The 22,579-nt window shown below is 50.5% G+C and overlaps 1 pseudogene; it reads right to left on the bottom strand.

The window, feature by feature from the left end:
• Positions 1-2,074: 2,074 nt before the first annotated feature.
• LOC147976456 (uncharacterized) overlaps positions 2,075-22,579 on the bottom strand; it is a 39,756-nt pseudogene continuing 19,251 nt past the window's right edge.

Below are 22,579 nucleotides of genomic sequence, written 5' to 3'. Positions count from 1 at the left end.
GGCGTATCCTATCCTGGTGAACCAAGTTAGGAGCTCCATCACGCGTCGGGTCATGCCTGCATGGCTGGTCACTGCACCAGGCGTTGCTTGAAACGGCTGCTGAATCTATGTGCCTGCTATAACTCGGGCTCCGGCTTGGGCGAGGGGTCGAATGAACCCTGTCTCGACTATAAGAATATGCCTCCTGCTGCGCTAGAGCCGTCTGAAGATGTTCGCTGACCCTTCGGGTTTCAATCACCGTCGGAGAATCGCCCTCCACCGGGAGAGCTGCCAATCATGCCGATGCAGCGATCATGTTGTCCAAAGGGTTAGAATAATGACCTGGTGGTGTTGGTACATAATGGGGTGGAGTAGTATCCATACGAGGAGGTTCCATCACCCGTGGCTGAACCAGCGTCCGAGCCCCGGGTGTTGCAACCCGGTTTACCTTCGGCGGGTTACTGGGGCCTGCACCAGGTGTGCGGAAGAGGTTTCTAGGATCATAAGTCAGAGGCAGGCGGGATTGAGCCTTCTGGTGCCTTCTCCTCATGACCTCATTTGATGCGTTCAGATCCATCATAAGCTGGAAAGCCTCCGATTGAATCTGCTGAGCTCGAGCATCCAAAGCCGCCCGTTCTGTGGCCATCCTGACGTCCTCCGCCGCTAGGTTTTCCTTGGCTTGTGCTACCTCCTCTCGTAACCGTGCCACTTCTGCATCATGTTGAGCCTGATCCGCCGGATTAACCACGGCGGTTAACAAGGCTGTCATCCTATCCATGAGTTACATCAGCACCTGAGCCGGCGGGCACACAGGGCCTCCTGCCCCAGCTGCCGCTAACCCGGAGGTTATTGCTGCCGCAGCCGTAGAGTTTTGAATAGGTTGCGTGCCAGCCATGAAGATCCCCGCTCTGCTCGGCGGCTCAAAGGGGTCCGAAATACTGCTGCCATCGGAACAGCCCCCAAGCCAGCCATCCTGCTGTTGATACAACGAGTCTGTCTCACCTGTGGATGACTCACCATCAGAGTAGATGGCCGTCTCACCGCCAGGCACAGATCCTTCAGAAAATTCCCCTCCATGGATGCACCCCATGAAGGCACGCTTCATGGCGGGCTGAGCCCGGGCGGGTTTCACACGCTGAGCCGTCTCGACGATGTCGGTGTAGATGTCTGACTCAGGGCCCGGCTCGCCGATCTGACCGGTGAAGAGGTGGATTCCACCGAAGGGGACCCGGTACCCGTACTCAATTGAGCTGGCGTCGGGGCCCCAGCCTGCGTGATTGATGTAGAGCTTGCCGCGGCCACTCTTGATCATCCGACCCACAGCGTATCCCTTGAGCCCATCAAAGCTGCCCTTCAAGAACTCAAATCCACCGTGTGCAGGCCCCACGTACGGTGGGTGCCAACTGTCATGGAATTGTCACGGTAGATGTCCTAGCGAAAGAACTTAATCGTGAAGCCATCGCAACTAGGAAGCTTAAAGGGGTTAAAACGGGACAAAGGACACGAGGGTTTATACTGGTTCGGCCCCTTGCGGTGAAGGTAAAGGCCTAATCCAGTTTGGGGTGGTATTGCTTATGTTTCGATTACTAGGGAGCGAATCCGCTTGACCTAGCTTTCGATCTGATCTTACTTGCCCTGAACCGCCGCCGGGTCGTCCCTTTATATACAGAGGTCGACGCCCAGTGGCTCAGAGAGTACCGGCCGGCTCATAAACAGTGTTCGGCTCAGTCTCTAATTATCCCTGCCTTATAATACAAGTTAAGTACGTATGGAGGTTTATCTCTATGGTCCTTGAGTCGCCTTTGGGCCTTGGGCCCTTAACTGAACCGCCATCTTCCAGAGCTGTCTGGGGATTCATGAATCGCCATAGGTATAACCCGGCCCCTCTTGGGCGGGTCATTCCTAATAGTTATATCCCCAACACTCTTGGAAGAGCTCATTCCCACCATTATGCCTTATCTCTTGCATTTTGTCCATTGTGGTTTTAATCAATCCCACGGCACGAACAATATGTTGTTTTTTCTGTTGCAACCACTGTGATAGATCATTAGTCCTGCCCAATAATCTAATCATAAGATGCAATATGAGAACAAATTCAAATGTTTCCATGTGCTTTATCAACCCACCAGCAGAGGTTCTTTGTGCAACATTATCAGCATCATTGTACCAATTTTCTAATACCTTTAGAACTGGTATCCACATAGAAATAAGTCGACACAAGGTCCTATGATGTGACCCCCACCGTGTATCACTGGGTCTTACAAGGTTAGTTAATTGGTTTTTTCCTTTCCCCCCAGGAAGTTCCCAGGCTTCCACTTGGCGCACATCATGTTGCTCTTGGGCTAATTGATTATGTCTTTTACATGAAGCATTGACAATGTTGACAACCATGCTAGTGTATTCAAAAAAATCTCTTACTGATGAACAACACTTTACAACAGCAACAACTACTATTTGTAATTGATGGGCAAAGCAGTCTATATAATGAGCATATGGATTTTCCTCCAAGATCAATCTTTGCAAACCACGAAATTCCCCTCTCATATTTGAAGCCCCATCATAACCTTGCCCTCTCAAATTAGACATAGACAAGCCCTGAGTAGCAAATATACCATCCAAAACTACCTTGAGTGAAGTTGCCTATGTGTCAGGAACATGCTTGATTGCAATAAACCTCTCAATCACCTCCCCTTGGCTGTTGAGATGCCTACATAAGACACAATTGCATGATTAATATATAATAACTTTCAGAAAATATATGCACAACAATACACACATACAATACACACGACGGCACTGACCTCAAACACATAGCCACTCACTCATCAACAAGTAAGGAAAATTTTCTATCTCCAATTTCATCAACAATGGTTTTGGTGGTCTCTTCTGCACAAGCCTTGCACAAGTCCAATTGTATCTCGGGTGAAATTAGCTTATGGTTCGCTCCTACATCCCCAAATAATTATCATGCATCTCGGTCTTTCTCTATGAGCCAGCCCAACAACTCTTTAAAGTTACCCTTATTCTTTGAGCTAGTAGACTCATCAGTCCACGAAAAGCAAGACCTTGTAGCAGCAAAAATTTGATAACACCCAATATAATCAAGAGACGATCTTTGTATTCTTCTTCGTCCTTCTGAGTACCTCGATCAAACACATGTGGCACATTTAGCCTCTGATTTTTGAAAGCCTCATAGTGTTGTTTAGACATATTATGAGCACTATCATGTTTACCAACATGTTCATAAAGAATTTTAGGTCCATCCTTCCAATTCTTAAACCCATTCTTAGTGAATGCTTGAACACCATAGTTGTCAGCTCTTGGTTGCTTAAATAGAAAGCAATAAAAGCAAAAGGTTGCATTTTTATCAACGCTATATTCCAACCAGCCATGATGATTTTTGTACCAAGAATCATGAAAGCTTCTAAACCCTTTTCCTACCCATTTCCGTTCATATTTATGATCATTTGGTTGGCAAGGGCCCATACTAATGTACTCCCTTCTAGCAAGATCTCTAATGTTGGGATCCAAATTCTTAATAGGTATTCTCTTACCAGGGTCTAGCTCAATATCACCAGGCTTAAGTTGAGCTGCGACACAAGGAACATCATCACTTGCTCAAGTTGAAGGGCATGTTTCAGTTACTATGGAATAAATGCTTTGTGGTTGAAAAAAAATGTCATTGTCCTGGCTCTTTTGTTCATCTTATTTTCGGTCTTTGTGTTAATTGGAACAAATATTAGGAATCAGTGCTTTATAGTAATTTGAAGCATCAAGTTCTAAAAGCACAAGTGCTCCCTAGGTGGTTTTGCTAATTAATGTCAACATATCTCTTGTTGGACTAATACTTTTATCTAGTATATTTCAGATGAGTTCAACAATGGAGTGGCATGGACAAAAGGATGTGGAATCCCGTCAAAATGCTAAGGACACATATTGGCTCAAGCTCAAGGCTCTAAATTTTCATTTTAGTGATCCAAGATCACATTGAGTCCATAGGAAAGCCAATACTATTAAAAGGGGATGAGGTGTTGCTTAATGGCTTGCTTGCTCAAAGTGCTTAGTGATATGCTCGAAAGCCCTCAACCACTTTCTCATATCCACATATGTCCCAAACCAAAAGTCAAACTTGGCCCTACTGATTTGATCTATCTGGCGCCACCGAGTTCATTTGACATAGCCAGTGCCAGAAACCTAATCAATTCGGTCTCACCAATGGGATCCCGGTCTCACCGAGATGGGCTTGCAAACTCTCTGTTGCTTGTTGCATTATTTTAGTCCCACTAAGATAAGCAATCGGTCCCACCAAGTTTGTCTGACCAACTCTTTGTTTTTCTTATTACCAAAATCGGTCCCAACGAGTCTGTGTAATCGGTCAAACTGAGATGAGGTTTTACCCTAACCCTAGCACATCGGTCCCACCGAAAATCCTAACGCTCACATTTTGAACTGAATCGGTCTGACCGAGTTTTCTGATTCGGTCCCATCGAGTTTGGTAAATTGTGTGTAACGGTTAGATTTTGTGTGGAGGCTATATACCCCTTCACCCTTCCTTCATTAGTAAGGAGAGCCATCAGAACGTGCCTACACTTCCAGTATTCATTTTCGGAGAGAGAACCACCTACTCATGTGTTGAGACCAAGATATTCCATTCCAACCATATGAATCTTGATCTCTAGGCTTCCCCAAGTTGCTACCAATCAAATCATCTTTCCACCAAATCCAAATCTGTGAGAAAGAGTTGAGTGTTGGGGAGACTATCATTTTAAGCACAAGAGCAAGGAGTTCATCATCAACACACCATCTATTACCTTTTGGAGAGTGGTATCTCCTAGATTGGTTAGGTGTCACTTGGGAGCCTCCGATGAGATTGTGGAGTTGAACCAAGGAGTTTGTACGGGCAAGGAGATCGCCTACTTCGTGAAGATCTACCCCAGTGAGGCAAGTCCTTCGTGGGCAATGGCCATGGTGGGATAGACAAGGTTGCTTCTTCGTGGACCCTTCGTGGGTGGAGCCCTCTGTGGACTCGCGTAACCGTTACCCTTCGTGGGTTGAAGTCTCCATCAATGTGGATGTACGATAGCACCACCTATCGGAACCACGCCAAAAATCTTCGTGTCTCCAATTGCGTTTGCACACTCCAATCCCATCCCTTTACTTTATTGCAACTTGCATGCTTTACTTTCCGCTGCTCATATACTCTTGTCATGCTTGCTTGAAATGTATTCCGAATGTTTAAACTTGTGCTAAAACTCTATCTCAACTTAAAGAAATTAAAAACTGCTACTTTTCTTTGTTAAGAGTCTATTCACCCCCCTCTAGACACCTCTTCTCGATCCTTTCAAGTTCAGAGAGCAAAAACATTTGATTTGATGCTTTAAGTTCAGATACCATACTATCTATTGCCTGACTGCCTCCTTTCTCAAACTTAAGTAATTCGGACTTGGGAGTGCCCGCACTGGGCAGAGGGGAAATACCTGGCCGGCTGGCCGGACGGTGGCGGCCTGGCGGGAGGCCGGAGGCAGGACAAGGTTGCTAGACGAGCGGTAGGTGCGGCGTCGCTGGACCTGGACGGTGGAATGGCTGGACAATAGGCCGGGCTAGGTCGCGGGATGAGCGGTAGGGTGCGGCAGGGCAGATGAGATCGCCGCCGGCAGGTGGCCTTTGCTCGGCTTCTCTCTTGCTTGAACGACGGCGAGATGCATAGCGTAGGGTTCCTCCTAGTTCGATTTGGTCACGAGGGGGGCAAGTGATGGGCTGGGCCGCGCCTACGCCCCAGGCCACTTCTGAAATTTTCTAAAATATAGGCTTAATTTTTTCCCCACGCCCCGGGCCATGGCCCTGGTAGCCTGAGGCCCAGCTATGCCTTTGAATGGGGTTGGCAGAGAGGTAGACAGTGGAGACGTTCTCACAGTACACGAGAGTGGCGTGTGACATTTCATCATCCATCTCCTGAAGAAGTTGTCATAGCCAGGAGCAGTCAGCAACGGTGTTGGCCGCCGGTCGGTACTCTGCTTTGCCGCTAGAGCGGGACACTGTAGGTTGTCATTTAGACGACCAAGAGATGAGCGACGGTCCAAGGTAGATACAGTAGCCAGAGGTAAAGCGTCGAGTGTCCGGGAAGCTGGCCCAATCCGCATTGGAGTAGGCGACTGTCGGTGTCAAAACCGGCGGATCTCGGGTAGGGGGTCCCGAACTATGCGTCTAAGGCGGATGGTAATAGGAGGCAGGGGACACGATGTTTTACCCAGGTTCGGGCCCTCTTGATGGAGGTAAAACCCTATGTCTTGCTTAATTTATTCTTGATAATATGAGTAGTACAAGAGTTGATCTACCACAAGATCGGAGGGGCTAAACCCTAGAAGCTAGCCTATGGTATGATTGTATGTTGTCCTACGGACTAAAACCCTCCGGTTTATATAGACACCGGAAGGGGCTAGGGTTACACAAGGTCGGTTACAAAGGAGGAGATATACATATCCGTATTGCCTAGCTTGCCTTCCACGCCAAGTAGAGTCCCATCCGGACACAGGACGATGTCTTCAATCTCGTATCTTCATAGTCCAACAGTCCGGCCAAAGGATATAGTCCGGTTGTCCGGAGACCCCCTAATCCAGGACTCCCTCAGTAGCCCTTGAACTAGGCTTCAATGACGATGTGTCCGGCGCGCAGTGTTGTGTTCGGCATTGCAAGGCGGGTTCCTCCTCCGAATGCACCACGGAAGAATTTGAATACAAGGATAGTGTCCGACCCTGCAAAATAAGTTTCACATAGCACCGTAGAGAGAATAATATTACCACAAATGTAATCATCTGACATGTTTTGGCATCATGACATCACGCCACGGCCCGGTAATTATTTGAACCGTTTTTCTTTAACCAGACCTGCACATAACGCGAGGCGGTTTCTTGACACGTCTTGTCAAAGCAGAGATCGTGCTCCCCTTATTACGGGATTCTCATCAATACGGACATGGGTAACCCAACCGTGCCATCAATTACGGCGCTTGGGGGATAAGCGAGTTTTACCAGGCTAGTGGAGGTGCATAGTTTAGTCCGCCCTTATAAAGGGATAAGATCTCACCTTTTTCTACCTACTCCTTCTTCCTCCTTTCTCATCCATTCTCGCGCACTCGAGCTCCAGCGCCCAAGTCCGGATCCTCCTCCTCAACTCTCTCCAAACATGCCCGGAGCGGGAGGCAAGTGGATGGCCTCCTCCGTCACAGAGGGGCACATCAAAAAGTTACGTGGAGCCAGATACTTAGCCGCGGATATCGCGCACCGGCTACCTGCCGCGGGGCAGGTCGTCCCTACCCTAGAACCTCACGAAAGGGTGGTTTTCCTCCCCCACTTCATCCGCGGAATGGGGTTTCCCCTCCATCCATTCGTCCGCAGCCTCATGTTCTATTATGGGCTGGACTTTCATGATCTGGCCCCGAATTTAATCCTCAACATCTCGGCGTTCATCGTCGTGTGCGAGGCTTTCCTTCGCATCCAGTCCCACTTCGGCCTATGGCTGAAGACCTTCAATATCAAGCCGAAGGTGGTGGGCAGCCAACAAGCGGAATGCAGCAGAGCCATGGTGGGCAAAATGCCCAACGTTATATGGCTCGAGGGCTCCTTCATGGAGTCCATAAAGGGGTGGCAATCGGGGTGGTTCTACATCACCGAGCCGCGCGACACTAACTGGGTGGCGGCCCCCGAGTTTCAATCCGGAATCCCCATGCGGCTCACTTCCTGGAAGGAGAAGGGCCTGTCCTGGGATTCATTGGTGGAGCTGGACGGACTCCAAAAGTGTATCCGGAACATGACAAGCAAGAAACTTAAGCTTGTCAACATAGTCCAGGTCATGCTCTTCCGCCAGATCCTCCCGTGTCAACAACGGGACTTCAACGTATGGGAGTTTGACCCAGCCCAGCACCAGACTCTCAGCGAGCTCTTCGACATGACGCATAAAGACGTTTGGAGGGTGCTGTTCAAGGGCGCCGAGGTCCCTCCTTCTCTTACCGAGGAACGCGGGCTAAGCGCGAAGCGCCATGCGAATCCGGTAAGTTCTGTACATCTGGCAGGGTATTTATTTCCCATAGCTTAACCATGTGCGGGGTCTGAGCTCCCATTCCTTTGACAGGACTGGGTGAAGACATCGGAGCAGATCAACTATCCGGCCCCTCTGCCCGAAGACCCTGCGGACGCTGTCCTGACGGAGATGCAGACTTCGGCTCCTTATGAGGTGCCGGATAAGACCAAGAAGAAGGCCAAGGGAACCCGAAAGAGTTCCCGGTGCCAGGTGGTATCGGACTCATCGTCCGATAACTCCGAGACGCACTCCTCCCACGAAAACGAGGAGAAGGAAGACGAAGACTCTCCCCCTCCAGCCGGGGGAGACAAGAAGAGGAAGGCCGCCCCAACCGGGGAGGTCGAAGGGTCCAAGAAGGGAAGGACTCTCCTTCCGGACTGTTCCACCACCGCCGCCGACAGCGGAGACGAGTGGGTGCTTAGGGCCAAGCCCCTGGCGAAGTCGTAAGTATTCAGATACCAGAGTAACTCATAGCATACCTTTGCCGCACTGCTTCTCCTAACGTCGAATATGATTATGCAGTCTGCCCCAAGCCCGTACCGATGTATCATCGTCAGACGGTTCCTTGGACCCGTCGGACATGAATAGTGATACACTTCCAACCGCCACCTCTCCTTGCCCTACGGACAATGCCGAGGTACTGTCTCAGGTGGCACCGAGCCGCGGGGAGACAGTCCCGGAGGCGCCTCAAGGCGACCTTCCGGACTCTAGGAGCAAAGGGAGCAAGGCTCCCGGGGGCTCCAAGTTCGGCTCTCAGCCTAACACCGCGCTGGAACCTCCAGTGGTTCCGAACTCGGGAGGCGGCCCCCTTCCAAAAGGGGCAAGACGCCCGTGCCGGTGACCTCTGTCCATCCAGAGGCTCCGGACAACCTGCTGGGAGCGCTTCGCGGGGCTTCCATCAACGAAGAGCACTACACTATTATGAGTGCGGTGATCAAGAAGGTTCAGTCCACCAAGAGCGGACTGACTGAAGCCTGTGCCAGCCTTCTAAAAGGCTTTGAGGTAAGTATTTAAAATATAGAAAAATATTACCGCATACACAGTAGCCCCTGATGCTCTGTTTGGTGTTCACAAAGAAAAGCCGAATAGAGGATCAAATAATATATGCAGGAGTCAAATATAAGAATGACTGTATGCGTATGCAGGCTTCGCTACTGACCTCTGACGCACTGACTGCGGAGGTCGCCGCACTGAAGCAGGACCTCGAGGGGTTCGAGAAAGAGCTCGGCCTTGCCAAGAGGCAGCTCGAGGAGAACAAAGGTAAGTAATACCTTGTCTATATATATATAAAAGAAAATGTGGTTGCGAAATGACAAGATCATCATGAATGTGCCAGGGGCCACGACCGAAGTGGCAACCCTAAAGCAAGCGTTGTCCGAGGACGAAGACAAAGTGGCCATGGAGCGCACCGAGCGGGAAAAGCAAGAGGCACAGGTGGGCGAGGTGCAGCAAGAGCTCCAAGCTCTCATGACGAAGCACGAGGTGTTCGAGCTTGACTCGAAGACGCGATAGTCTGAGCTTGCTGCGGACCTCGAAAGCGCAAAGAATGCCAAGGCTGAAGCCCAAAAGGCCATCCAGGAGATTTAGGCGATGAGGAAGATAGCGGCGGGTAAGGCATTCAATATGCAAAGCAAGCACGTGAAAGTAAATTACTTGTTACTTACCCGAGTCCGGAGCTCTCCAGGAGCATTCGCAGATTTGCCCCGCAGCGTGTCGGATGCCATGAAGTTTTACCAGGCCGAGGAGGGAAGCTCGATGGAGAAGCTGTTCTGGTCTCAGTATACTAGGACCGAACACCCGATGCCTATGAGCGACCAGCTGAAGCAACTGGTCGAGCTACACAAGGCGGCTGAATAGGCCATGAGGGGCCATCTAGTCCGGATGTGGCCTGGCGACTCCCTTCCCACCAGCTACTTTGGCCTGGTGAGGCGGCTTATGGATGCCTGCCCACGGCTGGAGGCCATAAAGTGGTCCGTCTGCATTGAGGGTGCACGCCGGGCCTTTGCCCGTGCGAAGGTGCACTGGGCCAAGATGGACGCTGAGAAGCTGGTGAAGGAGGGGCCGCCGCAGGGCAAGGAGCATCGCCACCCCGAAATGTATTATGAGGGTGTCCTGAAGGGTGCCCGTCTTGTGGCGGACGAGTGTGCAAAAGATGTAATTTTTTAATGAACTTGCTCGTGTGATCCTGTATTATGAAAACTTGTTCATATGCGCTATGCAACGCTTGTTTGAATTTAAAATAATACCTTCTGTGCGGCTGTTTATCAAATCTAAGAGATGGCCAGTCGTCGGCTTCTGCCCCCATGCCCCGAGTGCTGGGGTGTTCAGGATAAACCTGAGCACTCTTTTTCCCATTGTGGGGTCCTTCGAGGGAGGTGCTCAGCACAACGAACAAGTCAACCGGACTATAATGCTTTATCACTCTCACTTAGCCGCAGAATTCTACAATTTTAAATTTTGGCGAAGCCCCTAGTATTCAGAGGGCCGAATTCGGGGCGCTATACACGTCTTAAGCCGGACAAAACCAACTCCTCGCTCTAAGCGGCATAAGTCTTTAGGGACTCGAAACCTCTCGAACAGCGAACAGCTCTCGCCTTATCATGACAGTCAGTTTTAGCTTTCTCTACTAAGGTGCTTAGCCCAGCTGAACCGGGGCACAATCGTAGTAGTTCTCCCAGTGCTACCTTAGCCGATATAGCGGAACGTAAGGTACGAAAAAATGGGAGCCAGGAAAACCCAACTATTGACCCAAGATATGATTCGGAGCTGATGCATATAATGCTATAAGTTCGGGGTGTCGCACTGTCGAAAGTGTTTGGACTTCTCATGCCATATCATGGGGTATGCTTAAGCCCCTAGCGTATTGGCCGTACCAGAGTGTATGGGTGCTCGATGTCATGAATGAACATATATATAAGAAGAATAGAGAATGCGATAATAGTCTAGCGCTATGCATTGTTTATTCAAAAAGGTGCATTAAAGCAGAATGATACAAGTAGTGCGATAATTAAAAAGTAGGACTATTTGACATGCCCCCTCCAAGGGAAAGCTAAGGAATGGTATGTAAAGCAGGTATTTCACTCGTTGTCAGAGACCACCTGGGAGTTCCGTGGTGCGATGTAGCTTTCTGCCTCCCTGGTTGTTGCATCGTGTGTCCGGAAACCGTACTGCCGGACGGGGTTTCCAGAGATTAAAGTCCTAAAAAAGAGAAAAATAACAAAGCAGGAAGCCCCTAGTGCGGTTGAGCCGCATCTTGGGGCATGCCGTAGTCGTGCCCCCCTCCCCACCTATGCCCATGGTATTTTTAATGCGTAATTGTGTACGTGTGGCACGGATTTCGCCGTTTGGCTGGGACTGGGGTGGGGGCCGCATTGCTATGCGAGCTCGGAACATGCCAGGCAGTCTTGTTGCCGATTATTTCGGGCGCGCTTGAATGTGTCCGGGTCTTTAATCGCCGAACTGGTGGATTGCCCTAAGAGGCTGCTTTGCGCTTCTGCTACGAGGGCCGCAGTGTGCTCCTCCGTACGGAGAGAGCGCTCTGTGTTTCCATTGACTGTGATGACCCCCCGAGGTCCTGGCATCTTGAGGTTGAGGTGTGCATAATGCGGTACCTCATTGAATCTCGCAAATGTGGCTTGCCCGAGCAGTGCATGATACCGCTGCGGAACGGGACTATATCGAAGATTAACTCCTCGCTTCAAAAGTTATCTAGGGATCCGAAGACCACTTCCAGTGTGACTGAGCCTGTGCAATGGGCCTCTACACCTGGTATGACGCCTTTGAAGGTCGTTTTTGTGGGTTTGATCCTTGAGGGGTCTTGAGGGAGTCCTGGATTAGGGGGTGTTCGGATAGCCGGACTATACCTTCAGCACTCCTGGACTATGAAGATACAAGATTGAAGACTCCGTCCCGTGTCCGGAAGGGACTTTCCTTGGCATGGAAGGCAAGCTTGGCGATACAGATATGAAGATCTCCTACCATTGTAACCGACTTGGTGTAACCCTAACCCTCTCCGGTGTCTATATAAACCGGAGGGTTTTAGTCCGTAGGACAACATACACATCAACAATCATACCATAGGCTAGCTTCTAGGGTTTAGCCTCCTCGATCTCATGTTAGATCTACTCTTGTATTACCCATATCATCAATATTAATCAAGCAGGACATAGGGTTTACCTCCATCGAGAGGGCCCGAACCTGGGTAAAACTTCGTGTCCCTTGCCTCCTGTTACCATCCGGCCTAGACGCACAGTTCGGGACCCCCTACCCATGATCCGCCGGTTTTGACACCGACATTGGTGCTTTCATTGAGAGTTCCTCTGTGTCGTCGCCATTAGGAAGGATGCCTCGCCCCGTCTTTAAAGACGACACCGTTGCTAAGGGAGCTTTGGCTGTCGGCCAAACCCTCCGGCTAGGTGGTTTTCTTATGACCGCCTTTTCGGCTTCTGCGCCGACGATGACCTCTCGAGCCATCGAAAACAATCTTCATGTCAGCTCGGAACTCGCCGAGCAGTTAGATCCAATGGAGCTTTCCTCCATAAACGAGCTCTTGGATCGCTTCGCCGCCCTGGGAGTCGCTACGGATTACGACCAAATTGGGCCTAAAACCGATCTGAGAGTAATTAACTCTCCCCAAGTCACCCATCACGTTGCCGTGGTAGAGGGACAGTGCGGCGACCCTTCATCTATTTTAAGGACTCTCTACGTCCGGATTCCCGATCCCTCCAAGCCGGATACCCGCAGAGGGGAGGATGTCACTCAAGACCTGAACTTAGAGTCAGGTGACGGGCTGGATTCATTAGACAACATCCAGGAATCCAAATTTTCGAGTTTGGAAATCCCTCGGCCTTTGAGCCTTAGATGGGGTGAGGCTTCGTATTTAATTCCACCCACCCACCCCAACATAAGCGATCTATCCTAAATCAGGCAAGAACCCGATGAAACAGTACATCATTACTGGGCCAGATTCCTCCTGGTTAAGAACAGGCTAAGGGACTGCCGCGAGGAAGACGCAATCTTAATCTTCTGCAATAATTGCAGGGACAAGGGAATACTCAACGCCATAAGTCGCCGCGATATTACACGCTTCACTAACTTGGCATCCACTGTACGAAAGTACTGTGCGATGGAAAGCGCTGGAAAACCGAAATAAAATTTTGGGACAATCCGGCCCTGAATACAAACCCAGTCCGAAATAAAAGGGTGCATCATCACCAGTCACCCGGATCAAGCACTAAAAAGCAAAAACCCTCTACAGGGCATGGAACCGTACTGGAAGGATGGCTTAATGGACCCTGTAAAATTCACAGTACAGAGGACGCCACACCAACTCACAGCCTCAGAGCATGTTGGATACTCCGGCAGGTGGCCAAAATTAGCGAAAATCTCCTAATTCCGGAGACCACAAAAAGCCACCCCAGATACACCAATACGGTATTAACAGTCTTCGAGACTTTCGCATCAAATAATATGCGAAAAAGGACACTCCGCAGCCATACCGAAGTCTACCAAGTAGCAACAATAAACCCATGGAGTGACACGGCTATTACCTTTAACGCCAGTGATGAACCTAAATTCCGAACAGCCCGAGCACCAGCCGCATTGGTCCTCAGCCCAATAGTGGATGGCTTTCGTCTTACCAAGGTACTCATGGACGGCGGTAGCGGATTAAACCTCATTTATGAGGAGACCCTTCAAAAAATGGAAATAGACCGGAACCACATCGAGCGAAGCAGCACAACCTTTAGAGGAATAATCCCCAGTCGGGAAGCGCGCTGTACAGGAAAAATCACACTAGATGTGGTGTTCGGCACGCCGGATAATTATAGGTCCGAAGAGGTCACATTCCAGGTGGCTCCGTTCAGCAGCGGTTATCACGCTCTGCTAGGGCGGGAAGCATTTACAATCTTCCAGGCAATCCCCCATTACGGGTACATGAAGCCTAAGATGCCCGGGCCTAACGAGATCATCACTCTCGCTAGTGATCCGGACATAGCACTCTGCGCCAAAAACAAGACAACCGCACTGGCCCTCGAGGCACTATCCGAAGCCCTAGGGGCTGAGGAGCTGACTGCACTGCGCTCTACGGTGAATAGGGATGATATGGTACTCGACAAAAGATCCAAGTCCACCTCCTTTAAACCGGCAGACAAAATAGTGAAATTCCAAGTCCATCCAACGGACCCCAATAAAACAGCTTCCATCGGGGCACAGTTAAACCCTGATGTCGACGCCGCATTGCGCGAGTTCCTATGAGAGAACTGGGACATTTTCGCCTGGCACCCTTCAGACATGCCGGGAATCCCACGCAGGCTGGCCGAGCACAGCTTAAATATCCAAACAGGATTTAAACCTGTCAAACAGGCTCTTCGACATTTTTCCGAACCTAAGAGACAGGCCATGGGAGAGGAGCTAGCAAAGCTATTGGAGGCTGGATTCATCAGAGATATAAAACATCCGGACTGGCTAGCAAACCTGGTGATGGTACCAAAGAAGGACAAATCCTGGCACCTGTGTGTTGATTTTAAAGACCTTAACAAGGCTTGCCCAAAGGATCCCTTCCCCCTCCCCCGCATCGATCAAATTATCGACGCTACCGCAGGACACGATTCGTTGTGTTTCCTCGACGCATATTCTGGCTACCATCAAATCAAGATGGCAGAACCAGACCAAGCCGCAACGGCATTTATCACACCATACGGGCCATTCTGCTTCAACACGATGCCCTTCGGGCTCAAAAATGCCGGCGCAACATATCAGCGCATGATTCAGACATGTCTGGCAAGCCAGATCGGCAAAACAGTGGAGGCATATGTAGATGATGTGTTCGTCAAAACAATACATGTTGAATCTCTAGTAGACGACTTGAGGCTCACATTTGATAACCTTCGAACATACGACATCAAGCTCATCCCGGAAAAATGTGTTTTCGGCGTTCCAGCCGGAAAGCTCTTGGGCTTCATTGTATCCGGTAGAGGAATTGAAGCAAATCCAGCCAAGATCCAAGCTCTGTCGCAACTGGATATCCCAAAGGACCTCAAACAAATACAAAAGTTAACCGGATGCGTGGCGGCTCTAAGCCGCTTTATCTCCCGCTTGGGAGAAAAGGCCTTACCCCTTTACCGCCTCCTTCGGCGCACCGAACACTTCAAATGGACGGATGCAGCCATGGTCGGACTCGACGAAATAAAAGCCATACTAGCAACAAACCCAGTCCTGGCTGCGCCAAACATTGGCGAACCAATGCTATTATACATTGCAGCAACACATCAGGTTGTAAGCGCAGTGCTCGTCGTCGAAGAAGAAGCGGACGGACACAAATTCCCCCTTCAAAAGCCGGTCTATTATGTGTCCACTGTCCTCACTCCCTGCAAATCACGGTACCCGCATTATCAAAAGATTGCGTACACGGTATTCATGGCATCCCGGAAGCTACGACACTACTTTCAAGAGTGTTCAATAACAGTAGCCTCGGAAGTACCACTTAACGATATTATAAACAACCGTGACGCAACGAGCCGGATTGCAAAATGGGCCATTGAGCTCCTCCCGTTTGACATAACTTATAAGCCACGATGAGCCATCAAGTCACAAGTCTTGGCCGACTTCGTCGCAGAATGGACGGAGGCCGAACTCCCTAAAGAGTACGACACATATTCAAATTGGATCATGCATTTCGACGGCTCCAAGATGTTGGCTGGACTGGGGGCTGGCATCGTTTTGACGTCCCCCACAGGAGACACAGTTCAATATGTACTACAGATTATGTACACGGACTCCAACAATGCAGCCGAATATGAGGCCCTTTTACATGGTCTCCGGATGGCAGTATCCATTGGCATCCAACGCCTAGAGGTGCGCGGGGACTCGAACCTCGCAATATCCCAAATAAATGGAGACTTCGATGCCAAGGATCCAAAAATGGCAGCTTACCGCAACGCCGTCCTAAAAATGTCAGCTCGGTTCGAGGGGCTTGAATTTCACCATATAGCCCGGGAAAATAATTAGGTGGCAGATGTCCTGGCACGCATCGGCACAAAACGCGACGTAGTCCCCCCAACATCTTCTTGGAAAGGTTGTTCAAGCCATCCGTACCATGGGAAGGGGAGCCGAACAATAATAGCCGGGACCCAACCGCACTGCCCGACACCGAACATTCTGACACAATCGGAGGCTCTGCCAATGAGATAACACCTTCATCCCACGTAATAATGGCCATCATCACCCCGTGGACAGAACCATTCCTTGCCTACCTTACTAGGCAGGAACTCCCCGAGGACCAAAATGAGGCACGCTGCATAGTGCGGCGATCCAAAGCCTACAGAGTCCACGAGGGAGAGCTTTATAAGAAAAGCACTACCGGAGTCCTTCAAAGGTGCATCTCCGAAGAGGAGGGGCAGAACCTCCTGGCTGAAATTCATGCCGGACTCGGTGGTCATCACGCTACAGCCCGGTCCCTTGTAAGCAAGGCCTTCCGTATAGGCTTTTATTGGCCGACGGCCCGGGCAGACGCTCAGGACTTAGTCCAACGATGCACCAGTTGCCAGCTCTTTGCAAACCAAAGCCATATGCCACCCACCGCCCTCCATACTATCCCCATTACTTGGCCCTTCGCGGTCTGGGGGCTTGACATGGTTGGACCCCTTAAAGGAGGAACCCACAAGCAAAAATACTTACTGGTCATGGTGGATAAGTTCACCAAATGGATAGAAGCCAAGCCTGTTAAGACGGCCGAATCCGGACCAGTGATAGACTTTATATCCGGGGTTGTACACCGTTACGGCGTTCCCCACAGCATCATCACTGATAATGGCACGAACTTCATGGCCGACGAGGTAAAACTCTGGTGCAAAAACATGGGCATCAAGCTCGATTATGCTTCCATCTATCACCCATAAACTAACGGCCAGGTCGAATGTGCAAATGGTCTTATCATGAGCGGCATCAAACATAGATTAGTGCGATCCCTCAAGGAATCTAACACGCACTGGGTAGAGGAGCTCGACTCCGTACTCTAGGGGCTGCAGACCACGCCGAATCGCACCACCGGATACACACCATTCTTTATGGTGTACGGCACAGAGGCAGTTTTCCCTTGCGACATAATTCATGACTCACCTCGAGTGCGCATGTACGAAGAAAGAGAAGCCAAGCTCGATCGGCAGGACAGCTTGGACGCATTGGAGGAGGAGCGTGACGTGGCAAAAGCCCGTTCCGCATTCTATCAATAGCAGGCTCGAAGATACCAAAGCAGAGAAGTACGGGCCAAAAATTACAACGTTGGCGAATTTGTTCTACGACTACCGGACAAGAAAAAGGACAAACTCAAGCCCAAGTGGGAAGGTCCCTTCATAATTGACCAAGTCCTGACTGGTGGAGCGTACCGCCTGCGGGATGCATCGGATAACCGACTCGAGCCAAACCCATGGTGTCGTGGTTCTAACTCTAACAATGATGTAGGGGGTATGTATGGAGAGGCTAGATCTTAGCTATGGAGGAGTTGTAAGCACACGAGGATTATGAGTTCAGACCCTTCTCGGAGGAATTAAAAGCCCTATGTCTCGGTGCCCAGAGGCGGTCGACTGAATTATGTGTGTATGAATAACAGGGGTGCGAACCCTCGATACTGAGGAGGGGGTGGCTTATAAAGAGTTCTCCAGGCCCCTCCAGCCCTCAGTAATGCAGGGTTTAAAGTACATTAAGACTGGGGGTTACTGGTAACGCCCCTAATAAAGTGCTATGATGACCATAAAAGCTACTTAATGACCGACCGTTTGCGTGCAGGGTGACTTTAGATCTCCTGGCAGTTGAGTGGTTGGATCTTGGTTGAGTGATTGCTTCGTGGTCGAGTGTCTTGAATCCATCGAGTGGGATACCTCCAAGTCGATTGAAAGGTGACTTCTTCTAGGAATGTCCTTGGGTAGGGTACCTAGGACAGGTCCATGCCCCTACCCTAGGTACATAGCTTCATCATTAGCCCCCGAATGGATCGAGGTTTGAGTGGGGAAGGAGTTGGGGATCTTTCCGACCGGTTCTTCATGTTATATGAACGTCTTGTTTTGGATCAATTGTCATGGATGACATCGTCAACTTCTTTCAGTCGCCTTGATCCATTCTTGTCCTCTTGTCAAGTGAATTTCTTTACTTGTGAAGTTCCGAGTGACAGTGTGAAAGGGATCTTCTGTTTGACGAGTTGTTCTGCGGCCCGCGGATTTTGCAGGATTTGAATTTCGGGAAGCGCGCGAGACGGGGGCGGCCGTAGTAATCGGATGGGATAGGACGGAAGCTCCTCGATCCCCGTGCCACCTTTTTCACCATGTACCGCGCGAGCGCCTGTTGCGGTATTTGACGGGATTGCCTGGGCCTACCAGTCAGCCACTCGGAAGCGACCTCTTATAAGTTGCCGGCTCGGGACCCCCGAACAGTGCGCCTTCACTTTTCCCCCTTCCTTCATAAGATCCTCCACCACCTCCGCTCTCACCTTGGTGCCGTAGGTCTGTTCGAGCTTTGCTGGCGACGATGATGAAGGAGAAGACGTCGGCTCTGGAGCACGCGAAGAAGGCAGCGGTGCAGGGGAAGGGGAGAAGTCCGCTCGGGGCGGATCTTCCTCGAGGACTGCTCTGCCCAAGGATTGGATCCAGAGCGACTGGATGCTGTCGGCGATTCGGCAGGATGATCTCGATGATCTGGTCGAGGGGGCATTCATTCCCCACGAATCTGCGTGTCTCCCGGGGAAAGAAGTCGAACCCCAGCCTCTTGATGGTGAGTGCGTCCTCCTCACCACCCATATCGATCGCGGATTCTCTCTGCCTCCTCATCCTTTTTTCCGGAGCTTCTTGATCTTCTTCGGAGCGCAGCTCCATCACTTTACTCCCAATTCTATTGTGTATCTTGCTGCTTTCGTTTCCTTGTGTGAAAACTTCTTGGGTTGCCGCCCCCACTGGGGACTCTTCAAGCACATCTTCACTTGCCGCTCTCAGTCGGTCAAGAAGGCCAAGTCGAGTGACGAACGGACGCAGGTGATCCAGCTGTGCGGGTGCCTGGTGATCCAGATGAGGGGAAAAAGTTCCTTTCCGTCTATCACTTTTACCGAGTCAGTCCGCGGGTGGCAGTCGACTTGGTTTACTGTAAAGACCAGGTGACCCTAGGACAGTCGACTGGGCTTCCCCCTTTTTCTCTGAATCGAGCGCAAAAACCTGCCTCTCTGAAAGTGACACCAGAGGAAAAGGCGCAAGTCAAGGTGCTGGTCGGTCGAGTGGTTCAGCTTGTCCGCGAGGGTGTGACTGGCATGGACTTGTTGGAAGTCTTCCTTCAGAGGCGCATCCAACCGCTTCAGGCTCGTGACCACCCGATGTGGCTGTACTCGGGTCTCGAAGACACCACTCGGATTGACCCAGAGGAGGTCACTGACGAGATGTTGGAAGGGTGGTTGTCGAGTATCACAGGGAACAAGGACAAGCCCCGAGGAGCCAGGAGGATTCCTCCACTCGACCAAACATACGAAGTGGACAAGGTCTGACCTTGCGTTTCCGACTGTGATCTTGCTTTCTTTATTTGTTCTCTTTGGATCAGTCGATTGACTTTTGTCTTGTTTGCTATCCCTCTAGGCCATTACTGAGATGTACTCGACACCCAATGGAGCAGGAGCAGGCCGAGGAAGGAGAGGCGAGCGGAGGCGAAAGTGGAGACGAGAGAGAAGAGTGGGAATCTGATGGCGAAGGAGAGGGGGATGACGATGACGACTCCAGTGAAGAGGAGGAGGAAGAAGTCAAACCTCCCCGCTCGGAACGGTGATCCAAGCTTACACACGACCCTGCGCGGGAACGTGGTAAGGCGACTGTCCCTGTTGGGCAGTCGTCGAAGCGCCCTCGGACCTCATCTCTAGTGCCGACAGAAAAAGCTCCCAAGCACCCGCGTGCGACGCCGTCCAAGGCACCCAAGGCTCTGCCCAAGATGAAGATGACTGTCCCCACCATTTCTGGGTAATAGTAGAATTTGTTTTCCTTTGTTGAACGTGACGGACTCTTGGTCGACTCATTGAATAAGCTGACTGACTTTCGAAATTCGCAGTGCTGCCACCTCGGAGATCTCCGCCAAGGACGATGATCAAGAGATGGAAGACGCTGTTACCTCCAACCCCGGTACGATTACTGATGCTCTACTTTTAGTCGACTGACGATTTCTTATAATTCTGGTCGATTGGATTTTTCTTGTGGCTCCTCCTCATGTCATTGACCTCCCTGATGATGACGACAAAGTGCCGCTGAGGGCGCGAAGGAACAGGAGGGTGCCGGCTGGCAAGACCCCACAAACTACTCCGGCGCCTGAGGCCGTAGTCCGGGAGGGTGGTGATACCACTCGGGCTTCTGTGACCTTCGCTGTACCTCTGACAAGTGTCTGGCCTTCGACGTCGACTGCAAATCTGCCTTCGCTTTTTTCCACACACCACGTCCCTGAGGACCAAGTGGGTGCCGCTAAAGAAGCTATACGCCAGGCGGGGATCATGATGGAGCAAGTGAAGGTGGTTCAGGAAGCCAGCCAAGCAGCTTATGACGCGAGTTCAGCTCTTTAGAGCAATGTCTAGGTCAGTCGATTCACCGCTTGTTCTGTTAGGGTATGCTATCTGAAGAATCTCTTTTCCGAAGATCTTTATATCTATACACCCACTGGGTGTGTCTATTAATCTTTTGGATGAGTGGGGGCATGCTAAGTGCACCCACTAGGTGTAGTCCCAGAGACTACGGTGGACTGCTGGCAGTCGACTGTAGTCTTTATATTGTGTTGCTTTAGTTGAACTTCTTCACTCGGTCTGGTTAGGCCATGTCGAATGGAACTGTACATGGTCGACTGCGGGCAGTCGATTTTTTTGGTTGAACCAGTGGGGGCACGCTGAGTGCACCCACTGGGTGTAGTCCCCGATAATACTGTCGAATGTTTTTCATTCGGCTGTAGTCTTAGAAACGCCATCATTGTCTCTTGGTTACTCGGAAGCAACTTATCTTGGATGTCTGTCGACTGATTTTTTGCAGAAATCTTGCGAACTTGTGGCTCGCTACACTGAGTTGGAGAACAAACAGATCCAGCTGAACCTTGACTTGAAGCTTGCTCAGGAGAACTTGCAGAAGGCGAGGGACGAAGCAAAAGGTATGGCTGGTGAGCTTTTGTCGACTGTCCTTTCTTTCTGGCCGTCCTCGATGTTGATCTCACTTTCTGTTTCGCAGACAAAATGGAGGAGGCTCTGAATAAGAAGGATCAAGACCTTGCCGAAGCGCAGAAGGAGGCCCTGAACAAAACGAAGCTTGCTGAAGAAAAACTGGCTTAAGTCGGTACTCTTGAAAAGGAAAACTCCAGGCTGAAAACTACTCTCGACGCGGCTAATCAAGAGGTCAGCCGTCTGAAGAATGGCAATATAGCTCTGAATGACAAGGCAAGTGAACTGGCGGGGAAGAGGAACAATCTGGAGGCTTATCTCGGTGGACTCGCCAAGAAGCTGTTCGTCATGCTCGAGGGTAATTACTCCGGCCCGATTGACTTGCAGTTACCAAACCTGTGTAGAGCCACTGACTTATCCTTGAATCGTGTTTACAGAATTCTTCCAGAACTTCGAAGAGGAGACCAGTCGAGTGGAGACAGACTTGGACCCCATCAATTCTCTAGTGAAGGATGAGGCTGCTATGAACGTGCTCCGACTGGAATCTCGTGTTGCCGGCGTTGTTGACTATCTTGCTCGGTTGAAGGTTGCGATGTCGCGGATCGACACGTCGCTCTGGCCTAGGACGACGCTTCAGAATGACCTCGAGTCCCTGATGAATCGACTGAATGAAGTCCCAGGTCGAGTGGCGGAAGGGAAGAAATCTTCTGCTAGATGTGGCGCTGACGTCGCTCTGTCTCTGGTTCGCGTCCACTGCAAGGAGGCGCGAGAAGAAAAGTTGGCCGCCATCCAAGTTGCCAATACCAGGAAGCACAACTTTCAAGACTTCATGGAGACTTTCATCGCTGCGGCCACTCGCATTGCAGACGGGATCGATTTGGACGAGTTCGTCGCCCCTTCCAGTCCTCTGCCTGAGGAATAAAAACTTTTATGCTTCATTTTAAATTTGCCTCGGAATGCCGAGTGGATTTTGTAACCGTTAAACTCTGTCGAGCTGGAGGCTCGAGTACTTTGATCTGCGGTCTAGGACCTTTGGATCTTATCTGAACTTGATTTATCGTTGAATATCTTCATGAATTATCTGTCGAGTGGAACTTGTTCTTCACTCGAAATAACTTTGTATTTGTGGTGCAGCTCCGAAGGAGAAGGTAGCAGTCGATTTGCACCTCGTCGTCCTTGCAGATTGGGATGTGTTCCGTACTTAGGCGAGTACTGGGCTGCAGCTAAGCCCCTGAGTGGAAGGTCTGCTCTCCACTCGGTAGGATTTTAAAAACTTAGGCGAGTACTGGACTGCAGCTAAGCCCCCGAGTGGGAGGTCTGCTCTCCACTCGGTAGGATTTTTTCAAACTTAGGCGAGTACTGGACTGCAGCTAA

This window comes from Triticum urartu, chromosome 4A (assembly GCF_056163025.1).
Source record: "Triticum urartu cultivar PI428250 chromosome 4A, HENAU_Tu73, whole genome shotgun sequence".
NCBI lineage: Eukaryota > Viridiplantae > Streptophyta > Magnoliopsida > Poales > Poaceae > Triticum > Triticum urartu.
The sequence above is the reverse complement of the archived record's forward strand: the minus strand, read 5'-3'. Positions and strand labels throughout refer to the sequence as shown.